The sequence below is a fragment of the Trachypithecus francoisi genome, unplaced genomic scaffold (assembly GCF_009764315.1).
Source record: "Trachypithecus francoisi isolate TF-2019V2 unplaced genomic scaffold, Tfra_2.0 Lachesis_group17, whole genome shotgun sequence".
Lineage (NCBI taxonomy): Eukaryota > Metazoa > Chordata > Mammalia > Primates > Cercopithecidae > Trachypithecus > Trachypithecus francoisi.
The window spans coordinates 85,232,502-85,242,094 of NW_022681462.1; the positions used below are offsets into that span (position 1 = coordinate 85,232,502).

The window sequence follows — 9,593 nt, forward strand, 5'->3', positions numbered from 1 at the left end:
CATGGGAACACTTTGTCCCTGTTCGTGAATGTTCCCAGAGTCACTGCCTTGGAAAAGTCCTCTGAAAGGCCAGAACTAAGTTCCACAAAGTGGATTTCAAATGACAGACTCAATGTCAGGCATCCTAACTGAGGACATCTGGGGAAGGCAGGTATTTTGAAGAGGGAGTCCCACTGTCAGAGAGATTTTTGTTTTGTTTTAGATTCGGAAACCCTGTAAGAGGGCATAGTGCTGAGTGGCACCAATTCACCTAAAAGAAGGAATAATGAATCCCAAGTCACACTGAGAGTGGCTGCCTGCTTCTCTAACAGGAATAGCCTATTAGCAGTGGTGGCTTCTTATAGACTGGCCTTGTCATTGTCATCAACACTTACAGAAAACATGTTCTGTGAGTTAGAGAAGAAAATTGGCCAAGTTGTCCCCAGTGACAGGATTTCAATTACAGAAGCTTATCACAGGGCTACTTATCCTTCAGGGGTCAGTAAGTTTTTTTTTTTTTTCTTTTCTTTTCTTTTTTCTGCAAAGGTCCTGAAATTTCCCTTTCCTCCTCCTCCTTTTTCTCCTCATCCTTTTCTTTTCTTTTTTTTCCTTAAAAAAAATGTAAAACACATCCTTAGCTCAAAAGTAACAGTTTTCCATCTTTTGCAAAGTAACTAGTAGAGTCATGGGGAGGAAGAACATTGTGGGCTATGGCATAATTTGAAAAGGCTTCTGGAAAGAAAAGGACAGAGATGTGGCCTTATTCATCCACCTCCCCATCTCCAAACCCTATAGATGTGACAGTTATTAAGTTAGTGGGTTGTAGATGACATCAGTGTAGACAAACTCTACAACTAGAAAGTTAAAACAATATGAAATGTGAACTATACCCAGAGGTCTAACAAAGCCAGTTATCTACTGAGCAGGAAAGGGGAAGGGGCACCTTTCTGTCTGATTGCGTCCATTCTTTTTCACCATCCAGCTGAAAGGATAACACAGGCAAAATGACCTCTCTAAGAATGTTAGCAGACGACAGATAGCAATATGGAAACTAACAACCTGGAGGAGCTGTCAGAAAGGCAATGTGCCACTAGAGTTATGAACTCGTTAATTAAATATCAGTGTATCAAATGGGCTATGAGCTATTAATTCAAAAGCTATTAATGGCTTTGAAGTTGAAATTATAAGCAAAGCAATTAAAAAGTAACTTCTCAATAAGAGAGCAAAGAAAGCATCATATCTGTTTACGTACCTCAGCTCTTTAATTGGGGATTGAATTGCTCCCTTAAAAGTAATGATTATATAAATGATCAAACTACCTATTTTATTGCAAAGCCTGGATGCTATAGTTAGAAAGAAAATTTGTAATCTTCCCTTTGCTGCAGTTGTACTACGCCATGAGTGATACTCTTTTCCACACGAGTAAATAGGGATCACTGTGAAAAATACAAATTGGGGGGAGAGTTGAAACACTTAAGATCCTGATACTTGCTTTGGCTTACTTCCTTTTATTCACCATAACTGCAACAGGGTTAACTGTGATAGATAGTAGTTTTGCAATTCAGATGTGGATTAGTGTAAAAATGTTTTTAAAAGATACTCTAACTCATGAATCTACAACATTTTTTTTTTCCCCAAAACAGAGTCTTCTTGCTTTGTCACCCAGGCTGGAATGCAGTGGCGTGATCTAGGCACACTGCAGCCTCTGCCTCCTGGGCTGAGGGGATCCTCCCGCTTCAGCCTCTGGAGTAGGTGAGACCACAGGCACACACCACCTGCCTGGCTATTTTTTTGTATTTTTAACAGGAACGAGGTCTCTGCATGTTGCCCAAGCTGGTCTCAAATTCCTGAGTTCAAGCAATTCACCTGTCTCTGCCTCTCAAAGCGCTGGGATTGCAGGTATGAACCACCATGCTGGGCCTAACGTTGTTTTTCTCAACAAAGTATTTTTTAATCATATCCTAATAGTCAACTTGCAGCACTCATCTCCTTTAAAGTATAATGAAATTTCCATTCACATCCTTCAATTTAGATCCCCATCCTTCAATTTAGATCCTCCCGAACTTCTGTATCTTTTCTTTTTTTGTTATACTTGCATAGCCCTTGTTCCTCTCCCCTTATACTTTGTCTTTATCATTTTTTTCATTTGTTCTCTTTATTTTAAATACACATATACAAGCCAAGCAGTTGCTGGAATCATGTGAATGTCAGGTATCTCTCTACATTTCATCCTTACTAGAGAAAGATTCATTAGGAACAAACAAACAATCTCTACGAAACAAGTTGTATTTTGGGCAGAGTTACCATTCTGGTTGTTTATACCAAGACACCATTTTCCTCCTGCCATGCGTGCACCAACCACTGCTGGTAGAGGTTTTAGTAATGGACTAAAACTTAGTGGATTGGAAGCAGAAATACCTGTAGTTTATAAGGAGTGAAGAACTACTCTGAAAGAGTAGCTAGAGACTTTATATCTATTTAATTGCGGTTTGCAGAAACTTCTATCATTTTTTTCTCAGTGAATTCTAAAAGGTTCATTTATTTCTCCAAAGTGTGACCTTTCTTTTCTGCAACAAAACAAAAGTAATGGTGGGCAGTCCAAAGCTGGCACTGAGGTCACTTCAATCCGGAAGATCCATTCACTCAACAGCTATTTCTTGAGCACCTTGCTTTGTCAGGCACTGTTCCAGGAACTTGAGATACAATGTTGAACTAAACAGACAAATAACCCTGCCTACAGGGAGCTTACATTCTAGTATTAATAACATTTTAATGAAATGTCAATATTGCCATGTTAACAACAGCATTCTCAGCACACAGTGGGCTAGAAAAACTTTCTTTCCATCACTTAGAAACCTTAAATTACTCACCTGTTAATCTCAGGCATTGTTATGGACTGAATGTTTGTGTTCTGCCAAAACTCCTGAGAAAGCTTAATCTCTAGTTCCATGGTATTAGGAGACGGGGCTTTCCAAAGGAAGTGATTAGGACATAAGAGTGGAGTCCTCATGAATGGAATTAACGACCTTATAAGAAGGGACACAAAGGATTCCTTTCTCTACTCTCCACCATGTGAGGAAGGACATGGCAAGAAAATGGCCATCTCATACAGAAGAGGGCCCTCACCAAAGACAGACCATGCTGGCACACTGATCTTGGACTACCCAGCCTCCAGAACTGTGAGAAATAAATTTCTGTTGTTTAAACCACTCAGTTGATAGTATTTTGTTCTGGCAGCCTGAACTGACTAAGACAGGCATCAAAGGAAAGTAATGGGATCAGAAGGTTTCAGAACTAATGTCCCCCACAGAGCAGCTCTGGGAAGCAGGATATAGCAGTGCCCACTTTAGTACCAAGAAACAGAGGCTCCAATCCCAACCTTTTCATTTAAAAGATATACGTTATTAAAAATCAAACCCTCCCTGAGATTCACTTTTATCATTTGCTTAATGAAGCCCCTCCTCAAAGGCTCTGTAAGGATATATGAGGATAACATATGTAAAACGCTTAACACAGTGTGTTCACCTCAGCAAGCAAGGGTGAGTATCCCCAGGAGGCTTGCATTTGTTTTGACAGCCAGAAGCCCGCTGAAGAAATGCTGGCAGACTCCCTTTCATCCAGGTGCAACAAGAACTAAGCATGAGGACGTGGTGAGGGAGAGAGTCTGTCTGATGTCTTCCCCTGGGCTCATGAAGACACATGGGTAGTTAGTGTCTCCTGGGCCAGATACAGAAGTTTTGTAAGTTTTATGAGAGTGTTGGGTTCTGCAATAATATCTCACATTTTTCTCCACAGCTCTTCTGGAAATAATTTATACTGTTTATCAAAAACAGAGCCAAGACCATTAGATTAGCAAAATCCAGGATTCACATTTATCCTGTCGTTAATGAATGATGGAACAGAAGATACAGCCACAATTATCCTGTCATAACAGATTTGCCTCATTTCTGCCACGTGCTAGATTTTTGATCATTGAAACAAAAGGAGAAAATAAGTAGCTCCATTCTTCGTAAGTTTTCCTGGTGCATCAATATTCTTTCCCAACTATACTCCTGATTCTTTTAATTAGGGCAAACAAATCACAATCACAAAGGTATTCATGCTCATAAAGCTTAAAATCTCTTGAATCTCAAAAGAAATACTTGTTGTAATTAACAAATGAAAATCTATCATTTAAAAAACAGTTTGACATGGCATATTTGTATTTTGAATTATAATAACGAAGACTCTGATATGTATTTGTGGTTTACCAGCTGAGAAGACACAAGGGAAGGCACGTCTCCATTCTCACTCTAAATCTGTTATTTTGCAGCAAGAAGTGACTGTAAGAGAGAACGTATCTGAGAGAACAAATTGAATATATGAGTTTCAGGGAGGGAGGTGGAAAAATCACATGAAATATGAGAATGCTCCTATCCTCATCCATAAAGTGAATATGTTCTAACTCTACAGTTTATCTCTTCCACTGAAAAATTGTATTGTTCAATGAATCTACAAGTCTAAGACGTAATTCAACCATGGCAGCAAGTAGAGGTCATCTCCTCTAGGTCTAACATAATTAATGAAGGCAAATGGGCAGTCCAGAAGGGATTTAAGAAATTAATTTAATAAGTCTTTGTGAGGATATTTTACATGGTTGGCTCTGTGCTAAGTGCTATGGGAAATGCAGGAGCTCGATAATACAAGGTCACTTGCTTAAATAAGGCACACATCCAGGCCAAACACAAAGAAAGATGATAGGCTTATTAAAATATTAACATACTTTAAAAATCTTTATTAAAATGTTCTACAATTGAGCCAAGATAGAATACTTATAATCTATGGATTTCATCATCTTCTTTGTTTTTTGGCTTGAGTTCTGTGTCACATTTACACTCCAATAATCTTAATATTTTTTAAAGATTTGTACCATTGCTTTAGTATATCATGATATTGTCTTGCATTTTGCAGTTACTATACACTTTAGGTAATCTGATTATGTGATCGTATGAAGACCAAAGCTAATGACTAGGCAAATCTCACCAGAATCACTTCTGGACCAAAATGTGCTTTTCAATAGATATACCTTTGTTAGAATAATCCAATCATGTATAAAATTATATAACACTATGAAAAAAAATCTACTTCTATTGACTACAGTTTGGGGCACTGCCTTCTGCTGTGCCCTGTGCTCAGCATTTATAACTGTTGGGAAAACAGAATTCTATATTGCAAGGAAGAAAGAGTTTTGTGTTTGTTTATATGAAAATACATTTTAACTCATCTTGTTGCTTTTTAAACACATGTAGAAGTAGACAGAATAGCAAAACAAATCCCCATATATGCAGCCTTAACAGTGGTCAACTCATGATCAATTTTGTTTCCCACATGTGTATCATGGGGATACACCATCCATATGTATATCAGTATTAATGGATAGAAATAATTTTAATACATTGTTCTAGAAGTTACAGAAAAGTTGGAAGAGATGAGTGAGTGAAGGTCAGCGAAGCTACTATAAGACTTCTGAACATCTGAAAGCCCAGGCAGCCACAGGTCAATTCCTGGAAGATGCTCTCAGTTGCCTGAAGTAGGGGGCATAGAATTTGAAGGAGCTTGTCTAAGGAGGCTGTAGTTATTGATCTCTATTGGGTGCAGGAGTAAAGTGAGTAGTTTGAGGGAGTTTACTAGAATGGGACCCTGTATCTTGCATCTGTCTTTTGTTTACAACTTTGGCTGCAGCTGCCTTTACTTCTGCATTGAAATCTCAGACCATTGTTTCTCATTGGCAGACTCTCATTTATTTACCTTATTATTATTATTATTATTATTATTATTATTTTAGCCTACAGCACCTGGTATTCCCAGGTACTCTCCCATCCAAGTACTAACCAGACCCAACCTGCTTAGCTTCCAAGACCAGAGGAGATCAGGTGTGTTCAGGGTGGCATAGCTGTAGACTAGAATCTCATATAAAATCACACTGGAAAAAGATTTGGGGAAATGTAGCCCAAGCTTCTCCACCATGATGCAATAGAAAATAAAGATGAGGGTGGATATGAGGCTGAGCTGCTGACAGTCTGGCACAGCATCGTACATATATTACTCTATTTAAAATGTTCAATAACCTTAATAAACATTTAATCTTCATTTAAAAATAAATGATTAATCTCATTTTTACAGAAGAGTAAACTTGTGCATAAAAGGTTAAGTAACTCATCCAAGGTCACACAGTTGGCAGAACAATGAGGTAACCCTATGTTATGTATAAAATCTGAAGTCCTTAATCCTATTTCCCATAAATACTATTTCCCAACATTATGTCAATAAGAATATCTTCAAATGCCCATTCTATGATTTGTTTTACTCTACCTAATGCATTTCATTGATCTGCCAGGTTAGTTAAATTATTAACATAGGAAATTAGGATAATTCAATATGACTTTTTTTTTTGAAGTGGCGTCCAGCTCTGCCGCCAGGCTGGAGTGCAGTGGCACGATCTCCGCCCACTGCAAGCTCCACCTCCCGGGTTCACGCCATTCTTCTGCCTCCGCCTCCTGAGTAGCTGGGACTACAGGTGTCCGCCACCACGCCCAGGTAATTTTTTGTATTTTTGGTAGACACGGGGTTTCACCATGTTAGCCAGGATGGCCTTGATCTCCTGACCTCGTGATCCACCCTCCTCAGCCTCCCAAAGTGCTGGGATTACAACAGTGCCCAGCTGGCTTATTCCTAATAAAATAATATGGTACTTCCCTTTCTAATCACTCATTTTCTTTTTAATATCTGATTCTAGATTCTAGCTCAGTATCCATGCCATGGTCATCTTTCAAAATTTAATTTATCCTTATGTCTGAAGTATGAACTGAGACTTCCAGTTAAATGTGAAGATTTGAACTCATTTGATTACTTTTAGTGACTGCTAAATCCTCAGTGACAAAGCAAAAGGAAAATTAGGGAGAGACAACAACAAAATGACATAGCAGAGAACAGATGAGCAAGTATTAACTCACTTAACAGACTCAGAGGATAAATACGTAAGCTAGTAAGGAGACTAACAAGAATCATGAACATGTGAATATGTGACAGGGAACCCCAGGAGAAAAACACACATTAGAGGTCCAATAATTTCTAAAAATGAGTTCCAAGTGAGGCTACACAAAATGGACTGAAAGTCTATAGGAGAAGTCAGAGTCTCTAAGATACACTCCTACCTCATTGACCAAGTCAAACTGTGAGTTGCCCCTTTCCTTTAACTACGTGTAACTCTGAATTTTGAATGTCAGGCCAGTTCAGGGCAGGGATGCTATGTTGAAAAGGTGGAATAACCAAAGCCTTACAGAATGAGTTTGAAACCTCAAACTTCCTTACCCAACTTTTTTCTCCTTTATCCCTGGCAGCAAGGTTTATATTCTTAGTCAGATAGGAGGCCCAGTTTCTGAAAAATTAAAAGCTAACTTAGCAAGCAAACAGAGTTACACATAATAATGGCTGTGGGTTCTCCAAAGAAGCAATCCAACCACCTCACCCTACAATGACCTCACGAACAAGAAAAAAGAAAAACACTCATGCGCACAGACTTCCTCGGGGTTTTGCTATAAATATGAAAGGAGAGACAAGAATCAATGGAAGGGGGAGAATAAATTAACAGAGAAAAGGATATATAAGAATATATGAGAAAAGACAATGCAGAGAGATAAAAACCTAAGACGAAACAAAAACAAATAAAAACAAGCCACAACCATCTTTACTTTCTCCTATCTTCACAGCAATAAAATAAGGTATTCAATGCACGAACAAGAACAGAATGCCGTGAAAAGAAATGTCTGGAGAACCACAAAAAACTCTTGACGATTAAATTTACTGGAAAAGATGCAAGTTAAATTTAGGAAATCTCCCAGAAAGAAAACAGAAAAAGACAAAGATATAAAATAGAGAAGATAATATGAAACTAAGCGAAACATCATCAAAGGGTTAGCCACTTTGTTCAAAAAGCAAATCATATAAATTCCATAAAAGGTGAGCCAAGAAATTAAAGGTAAGAAAAAGAAAGGCAGCACCCGACAGGGAGAGCTGGTCAGGCATTCTCATCAGGGCCTCAATGTTGCTGGAAACTGACCTAGCACTCAGGGCTGGGTAGGCCACTTGTTCTCCTGTCCAACACACACAGTTTCACAGAAAATTAATATCAGACAAGGGCATGCTGTGTCCATGATGGAACAAGGCAAAATAAGCTACTCCATAATCCTAATAAGAACATTGTCTAAACCACAAAAGTCGCAAATCGCCCTTTCCTAACCAATAGGAAAAGTGCTGCTTTTTAAACCAATCAGAACATTAGCAGGTCTTCATTTCTCTCACCTTCTAGAAAGGAATAATTAAGATGCCCCATGTAATCGCCCCTACTTCCTGACAGCATCCAACTGAGAACAGAATCTAATTCCTTCAACCCTTCCCAAACTCACCACAAGACCAAACCCTATAATTAGTCCTTTAGTGAACCTTATTTCTGAAATAGGCCATGGTTTACCACAGACATTGTCAAAAATATTATTAAATATTTTTCTCAGGAAAATACTACAAAGCAAAACAAGATGATGGGCAATAAAGACAGATGGACATATGGAAAAGGAAATTCATCCCAAAAGAGGATCATAAAATCCAAAGATGATGGTGAAGGCAGATCTCAGGACAAGAGCTGGACAAATCTAAAGAACAACTCATCGGACTGGAGTAGGAAGATGGAAAACTTCTCAGAGAAAAACTAATTCATTAAATTTAACAAATCTAAATTGAGAAATTCCCTGATGTGCTTAAATATGCCAAGAGGAAATACATATTGTTGCCTGAAATCTTGAGAATGAATTAATGGTAAGTATAATACAAAGGTAAATTAAAAGATAAGGGAATTATTAACTCTAGGAAAGATAAAAAAGTCATAAAAATGTATAATCACACTATACTACATGGCTCAGCCACAAATACTATTTCATAGGTAAATAATAAAAATGCTAAAATTAATTTAACCCAAACCTGTGATACAATCATATTTTAGGATGGAAAAATGAGAAGCCTGTATGTAGAGTAATGTATGATGGATGCTTATTTATTTTCAATAGTATAAATGCAATGAAAGTTTCTTTAAAAATAAATAGTAACAATATATGCATGTCACTTAGAATTACGGAGTTGATTGGTAAAACCACAGGTTTAGAAAATCATGTATATGAATATTATGAAAACAAAAATTAAACTAAAAACAATAACAATGACAAAATTGCTGATGGAACATTATTGTGCGGGAGGCTCGAGGAGCAAAAGAGAAAATCATGGCAGATAAGGCAAGAGAGATAGTGAGGGCCTGCACCCCGCCAGGCCTCCCAGTTCTGCTTAGAAGCTCGGCCACCAGGTTGCTTGCAATGGGAAGCCACTGCAGGTTTTTAGCTGAGAAGCAATTATCTCCAAATTCTATTTTACATAGATCCTTGGCCTGCAGCATGAAAATCATTTCCAAGAGAGCAAAGACAAGGAGGAGAATGAAGGTCAGAGGCTCTTGCGCTAGTTCAGGTGGTTAATGATGGTTTTGGGAACAGGGTGGTCACTGACATGGGAGAGTTAGTAATATTTAAGACACA

General features: G+C 38.2%; 1 pseudogene; it reads right to left on the bottom strand.

Annotated features, from left to right (window-relative positions):
* Positions 1 to 5,801: 5,801 nt before the first annotated feature.
* On the bottom strand, positions 5,802 to 5,919 carry LOC117063185 (annotated as a pseudogene).
* Between the last annotated feature and the right edge of the window lie 3,674 nt (positions 5,920 to 9,593).